Raw genomic sequence first — 10,000 nt, forward strand, 5'->3', positions numbered from 1 at the left:
ACGTGTAACGTTTGGAAGATAGTTATTATCTCAACACCCTATCGTGACTCATGCAAAGATGTAATGAAAGTTGGATAATAATTCATGCATGTACGTGTGTGTGTGTGTGTGTGTGTGTGTGTGTGTGAAAGAGAGAGATAGATAGATAGAAATGAAATATTCCTAAGGGTTACAGAATAAGCAAAGAACAGAGACAGAGAGAGAGAGAGGGAGAGACTGGCTTTCTTCGCTTGTTTTATTCAAGATCCACACAACAGTGTTTTTTTAGTTTCAATTTATCAATTGTGCTCATGTCTAGAACACGAAAAGTCTTCTGAGCAGAACAAGGAATAATATGTATAAGACAAGTAATTAACGGCGAGAACAGTATTTTTTTAGTTTCAGTTTCTCGGCAAAGAATAGTGTACTCGTGTGGTTGCTGTAATAGTTACTTTTCTAGCGCGTAAACAATAGGCATGAACATAACAGCTTTGTTTAATTTTTGTTGTTGTCATCATCATGGGATACACTCCGAACTGAAATGAGCGGAGTTCGTTTCGAGATGAAAACTTCAAACATTCTGTGGTGATGCTGACTAAAAAGATGTATTTTGTACCACCACGGTTCTTGAGGTTGTATGTGAAGGTAAAAAAAAAAAAAAAAAAAAAAAATAAAAAAATAAATATATATATATATATATATATATATATGGTAAACCAGTCAGCTCTGGTAATGCATTGTCTCGTCTCTGTGGTGGTCCTCAGTCACCCCACAAAACTAAAATTATCATTAACAGAATGTCGGAACAGCAAAGCGAAAGGCAACCCTCTCTCTCTGTGTGTGTGTGTGTGTGTGTGTGTGTGTGTGTGTGTGTGGTGTACGGACAAGTGCTGAGACCCAAAGACCATGGAGCATTGGTTCCAAACTATAATATGTACAAATCTGATCAGCGGCACCTGTCCCCGACGCCCCCTCCCCCCTTTCCCCCTTCTGTCCGGCCCTCAAACTCCATGACTTTCCATCTTACATGATGGTTACGACTTATCTCCTTCATCTATCTCAGACTCCGTTCGAGTTAGTTCATGCATCCGCGTGAATGACACAGGCAAGATGGAAGCTCTTGGGTCTGTCTGTACAGAAGACTCGATTAGTGATGATGATGATGATGATTATCATTATCATCATCATACTTATCATTATTGTTATTATTGTCGTTGTTATTGAATAGTTAACGGTGTAATTTATAAAAGTAAACGACACAGTAGCAGTCACGGTTATACAGTTCGTCTCTTATAACGTTGCTTGCAAGCTCTCCGATTTGTCCCTTGTCAAAATTTAGCTCTCTCTCTCCCTCTCTCTCTCTCTGTGTCTCTCTGTATATTATGTTCGTACATACATACATACGTACGTACGTACATACATAATTGAATGCGTAAGTACATACATTTGCATAAACATACATACATACATGCATCCATCCATACAGACGTACATTCGTTCATTCATCCCACTTCTTCACTATTCTTATTATTTAAATAGTTATATATATATATAGCGATGTGTAAAATCAGTCTCACAGTTGATTTTTTTCTTCTTCCAGTTAAGTTGCCTCTCTATCCGCAGTGGCACGCAACCCTTCGTCAGTCTCTTAACTCACTCAGTACGGCCAGTCTTCTCCTCTACACATACCCCTCGGATGTCCTGTGGGTGTCTGAATGACCCAACCTTTAGCTTCCGTTGTCAGAATTGTGGTATTCTTTGTCAACATTCAACTCTTCAGTATAAGAGCCTTCCGCTTGCAATATTTTGATGATGGTAGTTGGGGTGAAACGCTGTTAACGTCGTCTCTTTCGCCGTTCGTATGGAGAGAGTTAAAAGCACCCACATCATGCCCATTCTTGGCTACCCCCCCCCCCCCTCCACCACACCACGCGTTACCTCCCCTTCTCTTCTCCCACCACCACCACTACCCACCCCCTTACCTCTCCTCTCCTCTTACCTCTTCTTCTCTCTCTGCCCACTCCCCCCCCCCCCCCACACACACACCACCTTTACCACCCCTATCTCCCACAGCAGTTTGGCGTAGACCACCTTCACTCAAAAATGTGATCGTTATTTTTTTTTTTTTTTTCGACTAATTCGATGGGTTATCCACCTTCTAGTGCACAGAACCTCATTTTGGGTAAGAGAGAGAGAGAGGTTGTTAATGAAGATGATTATGCATGGGCAATGGACGTTTTGTGATAACGTGGATTTTTTTTTGTTGTTTGATAATTATCATCATCCAATGATTTTTTTTTTTGTGTACGCTTGTTGACCGGATTTTTTCTTCTGGATTGAATGTGATTCATGTTGATACTTTTTTTTTCTTTTTTTTTTCTTTTAATTCTCTCTTCCCATTTGTTTGATCTTTCAACGTCTATAGAGTCAGTGTGTGTGCGGTGTTGTGTGTGAGTGTGTGTGTGTGTGTGTGTGTGTGTGTGTGTGTGTTACTCCCCTGCAAAATGGACATGCGTGCGTTTGTGATGGAAGAAAGGACACGAGCAGATGAACGTGTTTCGTTTGTCAAGGAAACTGCACGTGTGTGAGATGAAAGACAGGCATGTCTGCGATGAAAAGATTGATGGCAATGTTTGGGGTGAAAAGACGGACATGATTGTGGTTAAAAGACGGGCATTTTTTTTACGATGAAAAGACGTGCGAAAATGTTTGTGATGAAAAAAATCGACACGTTTGTCATGATTGTGATGAAAAGACGGGCATGTTTGCGATGGAAAGATAGATGCAAATGTTTGTGGTGAAAAGACGGGCATGTTTGCGATGAAAAGACATATGGAAATGTTTGTGGTGAAAAGAAGAAAATGTTTGTGATGAAAATACGGGCATGTTTGAGATGGAAAGACATATGGAGATCTTTGTGATCTTTATCGTCTGCGGTGAAATAAAAAGGTAGTTGGTAATGTTTGTGGTGAAAAGATTGACATGTCTGAAAATATGGGCATGTATACGATGAAAAGACAGACGGAAATGATGCTGGTCTAAAGTCGGGATATGTTTGTGATGAAATATGGACATGTTTCTAAAGGAAACTATGCATGTTTGTGATGAAAGGCTGCCCATGTTGGTGATGAAAACACAGACATATTTTGTTGAAAATATGGGCATGTTTGAGATAGATGCTTGCGTTTGTTTGCTGTGAAAAGTTTCATTACGGAAACTCCACATGTGTTAGACGAAATGTTATACATGCCTGCGACGGGCAGGCTGACAGGTTCGTAAAGGAAGAAAAAAAAATGTGGACATGTTTTTGATGCAAGGTATTATACAAGCTGAGGACGTGTGCGTGACGCACGTACGTGTGGATGCGCGCGTGTGTGCGTGTTCGTTCCAAAATGCCCTATGAGCATGGCTATGGAGCGGACAATTTCTTCCAAAACGGTATCGGCATTAACTCCCCCCTCCCCCCACCACCCCCCTTTCCACCACCACCACCACCCACTTCTTCCCACTCCCCGTTGACCCCCCCCCCACCCCCACACCCCCCATCCCGCCCCCCGACCTTCCTTCCAACCCTCCCTCCAAAAGATACTGAGGTGGCTAGTCACCTCCTTTGTTAATTCTTCCAGTTGTTTCGCTGCAGTGTTCAAGCTTGGGGAAAGTGTTACCCTCTCCATTCCTTCACAAGTTAATTAATCAATTGGATTGGTTGGTTGGTTGGTTAATTACTGATTAATTAATTCCGCCACACTCCACTTGCACTGCCCTTTGTTGTTGTTGTAGTTGTTTTTGTGGGGTTTTTTTTTTTTTTTTTTTAATATCTCTCTCTCTCACCGCACTCCACCGCCTCAGACCAAGTGACTAGAAAACTGTGATTTGTTGAACTTGTTGCTTGTTTTGTTGTACCCCTCTCTCTGAGAGAGCAAGGAGTTGTCCATCTCTATAATGGGCTTGCTCATGGTGTTATGCATGAGCCTGTTTGTTCATTTGTTTGTTTGTTTGTTAACACGTGCGTTTGTTATTGGCTGGCCTCCCGCCGGTGTGGTTGTTGGAGTGGAGTGTTCAGGGCTGCCCCCCACTCACCCCCCCCACACACACACACCCAACCCCCGCCCCCCCCCCCCCCCCCCCCCCCCCCCCCCCCTCCTCTCTCTCTCCAAAAAAAAAAAAAAGATTTCTCGTATTCCTACTGTTACTACCATACTTCACTATTCTTGCCACTACTATTGCTGCTTCTACTACTACTACAACTACTACTACTGTTGTTGTCGCTGCTGTTGCTGCTACTGTTACTTTCCTCCCGACATTGCCGTCAAAAGGTTTCCCTCTACATACGTCCTGCAGGGGTGACAGAGGGTTCTTTCGGTATAGTTATTTATAGCACAGCATTCCCTCCCTTCCGGAAACCCTGTGCTAGAATTGTCCCGCTTTTCTGTCGCTCTCTTTGTGTTACTGGCTTCTTTTTTCTTTTCTTTTTTCTCTTTCCTTTACTATTGTGTCCGTCACTTTCTTTTGTTTTCTGTCTTTTCTGATCCACCCACCTACTTTTTTTTCTTTTTTTTTTCACCAAGAAAGACGTGTTTTTGTGTGTGTGTGTGGTCTGCATGAAAATTGGGCATTCTTGCTTTTTTGGGGGGGTGGGTGGGGGGGGGCGTGGGGGGATGGAGGGGGGGGGGGTCGCCTTGTGTTAAGGTGTCTGTTGGCAATTTCTGGTTTTGTATGCCTGTTATAGATTTTTTTTTTTGTCAATTATATATCCTTGCTTACATTCGGGTTAGTTGTTTGATAATCCTCTGGCGAAAACGTAGACGGAATGTTAAACAAACATACAAACAAAAAACACCAGAGGACTGTTGCAGGTTCATGTGCTTTGAATGGAGCTTTACTTGTAACCCTTATTTTCTTTCCCTTTTATTTCCTCAGATTTTGCGGTGTCGATATAAATTTAGTGTTTCAGTCCTGATAAGATGCCCCTGTTGTCGGCCTGGATGAAGCAACAAAGAAATGAAGTAAAGGTCTCCCCCCCCCCCCCCCCCCCCCCCGATGATACTACGTTACTGTAGCATTGCTTATGTTGTTGTTGTTGCCGCTGTTAGTGCTTTAAAAAAAAAAAAGTTAATGTTTTCAGAGAAAGTTTCGGAGTTACGGAACTAGAAAATGATAATCTTTGTGCTATTTTTCCTACCCCCCCCCCCCCCCCCCCCCTCCCCCATTACCCATGGTATTATTAGCGACAGCGTAATTATGAAATATTCGGGAATAATATGTTATTTCCAACCACGTTTTCCCTTGTTTCCATGGTGGTTTTTTTGTTGTTTTTTTTTTTTTTCTCTTTCTTTTAAAGTTCGGGACTTTGAACTTTGCATTAGGGTTCCAAGGAGATGCTGTTGCAAGAAGAAATGTATGCACGTGAGCTGATGGAATGAAACACTATCACAGGCAAGTGGGGAAGCGGAGTTATTTTCTAGGGTGTCCCAAAATTCTGGAATCAAGGTGATTTCCTTCGTTTTCATGTTCTTTTCAGGGTGATAAACATGTCCATGACCACGGAGAAACGCGAGGGAGTGGTAGCTAAGGGAATGAACGGATCTGTTGATTTTTTTTTTTTTTTTTTTTTTTTATAATAATAATAATAAATTAAATAACGGGTGTCATTTGGAACATGTTCTATAATGTTTCGAACAGCTTATATCCATCAGTAAATAAATGGTCATTCTCATTATGAGAGTGTACCCACTTCCCAGTTTGCACACAATAATCCACACTGACGCTCCGAACCACGTTGGGTTATGCTGCTGGTCAGGCATCTATGTGTGTGTGTGTGTGTGTGTGTGTGTGAATTTGTCCGAACGCAGTAACGCCTCTCTTGAGAAACTGAAACTGAAACTCTATGATTCCAGTCTGTAGTATTAAGTACTTTTTTTTCTTTTTTTTTTTTTTTTTTTTTAAATATTCTGTATTTATTTGTTATTTTATTACTTTCTTCTTGAAGTAGGAAGGATTATAGGGGGGGAATGGGCAACCATTTTGTGTCCTGGATGTAGTTTTTGGCAACAACAGCTGGCGGGTGATTTTGACCCCATTTATCTCCTCTTGTCTCCAGCTGCCCCCTGTTTGTTTGTTGTTGTTTTTTTGTTTTTGTTGTTTTTTCGGGGGGCGGGGGTGGGGGCCCGATCCGTGTCGATACCATGACCTAGTTCAGCACGAGTGCCAACTTCCCTCCAAAGGAAAAAAGTTGTTCAGTTTCAGTAGCTCAAGGAGGCGTCACTGCGTTCGGACAAATCCATATGCGCTACACCACATCTGCCAAGCAGATGCCTGACCAGCAGCGTAACCCAACGCGCTTAAGTCAGGCCTTGAGAAAAAAAAAGGTGAATAAATAATAGATAAGCGTACATAAATAAGCAAATAAATAGATAAATAAATAAATAATAATTATAATATAAAAAAAGGAAAGAGGAAAAAACAAAACAAAACACGAACGAACGAACAAGTGCTGTGTTGTGTTGTTATGTTTGTGTCTATCTCTGCAAATCGTGACACGTGATTGATAAATGCTTCAGGTTTTTAAGAATGGTTTCCCCCTCTCGCGAACCCCCCCGCCTCCCCCATCCCCACACCCCTCGCCACCTCACACACCACCACTACCACCACCAACTTTCGAAGACTACACCCCCCCCCCCCCCCCTTCCTCCTTTTTATTATTATTTTTTTAATGTCTTCTTCTCTGTCGGTCTGAGATGCCTTTTCTTTCCTTTTTCCCCCTTAAAAAAAATAACCTCTTGTGCAATATAATATTTTTTGTTCTTAGAATGATAATTATTATTAAGGCATGCTGTGATATAGTTGGTGGAATTTTACGTGTGTGTGTGTGTGTGTGTGTGTGTGCTTGATTTTAGTTTGGTCTGGGTGCTAGTCTTTCGTATGAGACGATTAGGCAAGGCTGGGCAACTGTTTTTTTGCTCTCCCAACCCCCACGCCACCACCCCCACCCCCATCCCCCACAACCCAGTATTATGTCCTATTCCCTAAGGTCCAATTTGGTTACGTTACCTTAATAGACGTTTAAATAATCAACCATCTGCATACAGTATATACAACTTTGGTTTATCGCCCCTTCGCCCCTTGTTTGCCGTTAGACCTTTTGGCGAGCGACGCAATCGAACTGAAAAGGGCACAGGTGTGGTGGTGTGTTTTAAAGTCACCTGTTTTTTTTGCTGAATGATCGACTTGGCCAAGGACCTGTGACTCACTGCCTGTTTTTTGTTTGTTTTTTGTTTTTTTTTTCCTTTTTCCTTTTTTTATGATCAGTTGTTGACAAGGGGATTTCGCTTCGTTGTTGTTGTGTTGTTGTTGTTGGTGTTTTAGGGTATTGAGTTGGGTGGTTGGTTTTTTTGTTTTGCTTTTTTCCCCGTGATTTGGGGGTGTATGGGTGTGATGCAGGGGTGGGCTCTTCCTCCTTATCATTATTACCTTAACATGGCCGACCTTTTTTTTGTGGTCTGCTGGACTAATATGCATTATGGCAGAAGTCAGTGCGGTTTTTTTTGTTTTGTTTTTTTTTTGGTTTTTTGTTTTTTGTTTTTTTGATGGGGTGGTGGGGGGCGGGGTGTTAGTGAGAATTGTCCCATCCGTGTCATGAATAAATCTTGACCACCTGAACTGAAGTGGTGTTTGTTTGGGTTTTTTGTTTGTTTGTTTGTTGATAACCACATTTTGCATGTTCATGCACGTGTACAATTTATATGTCTATATAATTATATATATATATATCTATGACATTGTAGAAAAGCACAGCAAAGTCGTTACGAGATCAATAAAATGATAGTGTGATAGTAAATATAGCCGAGTTGAACAACACGAAGCCTTTCATTCTTTTTAAAATTATTCTTCTTATCTTTTTTTTTTTTTTTTGCTGAATCCATCCAGACAAAACCACCTGAAGCATGTTGCAACGTTTTATCACTTCTACTGTTTTTTTGTTTGTTTGTTTGTTTGTGTGTTTTTTGTGTGTTTTTTTTGTATACCTTTACTCTTCTACCCCCCTACGCCCCCCCCCCCCCCCCCCCCCTACTGTACCATTCATTTGATTGAGGAAACTGCACAATAACTCCCCCCGTTCCACCTATTTTTCTTTTATAATTCAAGTGTGTGTGTGTGTGTATGTGTGTGTGTATATATATATATATATATATATATACACACACACACATACATACATACACACACATGACATGCAATTTTTCCAGCGTCCTCCATCAGAAATCAAACACTTATCGAATGGCTGGATGCTGCATCTTTCAATGACAGGTTTGTACGTTGACAGAAGCAGAAGAAAAATAAAAAGATAGATGAATCAGCGTATGTATCGGGGAGAAAATACAGAGATGTATGAATTGAATGGACTTTTTTTTCTTTTTTTCTTAACTTTTTTTTTTCTTTTTTTTTTTTTTTTTTTAGTTCGCGTCTGATAATTATTATGTGTGGCATGCGCATCATTGATGGTCGAAGAACTTCTCACGCTTTTCTCTCACGCATGGTATGGGTAAGATTGTCCTGGGTTTTTGTTTGTTTTATTTTATTTTTTTATTTTTTTTTTTTTGTCCCTTAATCAGTAGAAGAAATAATGATGATGTCACAGCTTTAAGCTTTTAAGGAAGTCGCAAAAAATGTTGTTTGTTGTTGTTTGTGTGTGTGTGTGTGAGTGTGTGTGTGTGTGCGTGCGTGCGTGCGTGTGTGTTGTTTAGTTTGGCCTGGACGATTGTTGTTGGTTGGTTGGTTTGGTTTTTGTTTCCAAGTTATTTCTTCGTGAATGGGAAATTTGGGAGACTTTTTTTTTCTTTTCTTTTGTATGTGTGTTTGTGTGTGTGTGTGCGCGCGCGCGCGCGTCTGTGTGTGTGTGTTGTTTTGTTTTTCCCCTCTTTTCTTCATAATATATCTCTTTCTCAACACTCCCCCCCCTCCCCCTCCACTCTAATCTACGCCCCCAGCCCCCTCCCCTCCCGTGTGTTTGCCGACGTGTGTTGTGAAGCGGGGCGGGGGGGGGCGTTATGAGGTTCATTCCTGATCTTGGAAAAAAAAAATAATTAAAAAAAAATGACCTAGTTGTGAGTTTGTATTCCAGACTATAGCATGCCACTACCACCACTACTACTACTACTTCTAACTACTAGCACTTTAACTTACTAACACTACTACAACTACTACTATTATTGCTCTTTGAATGAAACTTTTCAGTTCTTTTTTTTTTTAACAGTTTTTTTTTCTTTCTTTCTTTCTTTCTTTCTTTCTTGCAGTTCTCTGTCAATCAATGATCAGTTTGTTTTAATGAAATTCTCCAGCAACCAACACTGTTAGAGGACACGATTCAATAAACGGTTTTATATTTTTCACGTTTTGGCTGAGTGTTCATTTGACGGTAGTGCTGAGCGAACAGGCGAATGTGTGTGTGCGCGTCTGTGTGTGTGTGTGTGTGTTGTGTTTGTGTGCTGTGTGTGTGCTGTGTGTGTGTGTGTGTGTGTGTGTTGGTCAGACAGCGATTATCTCTTGTCTAATCGTAACAGTCAAGTTAATTATATATTATCGTATGGCATCGTATTGTATTGTATTCCATTCCATTACTTGTCACAAGTGAATTTTTTTTTTTTTTTTTTTTTTTTAAATAAATCGCATTGTAACGCATTGCATCGCGCAGTTTGATTTTCCAAACTTGGGAGGAGAAAGGGCGAGAGCGGGGGATTCGAACCCCCGCCCCCCCCCCCCCCCCCCCCCCCCCACACACACACACACACCCTACACCCTCACGGACTCTTCTGTATTAGCAGCTGAGCGTCTTAACCATTCAGACGGGCGCAATAGCCTAATGGTTAAAACGTTGGACTTTCAATCTGAGGGTCCTGGGTTCGAATCACGGTGACGGCGCCTGGTGGGTAAAGGGTGGAGATTTTTTACGATCTCCCAGGTCAACATATGTGCAGACCTGCTAGTGCCTGAACCCCCTTCGTGTGCATACGCAAGCAGAGGA

Source organism: Babylonia areolata, chromosome 10, assembly GCF_041734735.1.
Source record: "Babylonia areolata isolate BAREFJ2019XMU chromosome 10, ASM4173473v1, whole genome shotgun sequence".
Lineage (NCBI taxonomy): Eukaryota > Metazoa > Mollusca > Gastropoda > Neogastropoda > Buccinidae > Babylonia > Babylonia areolata.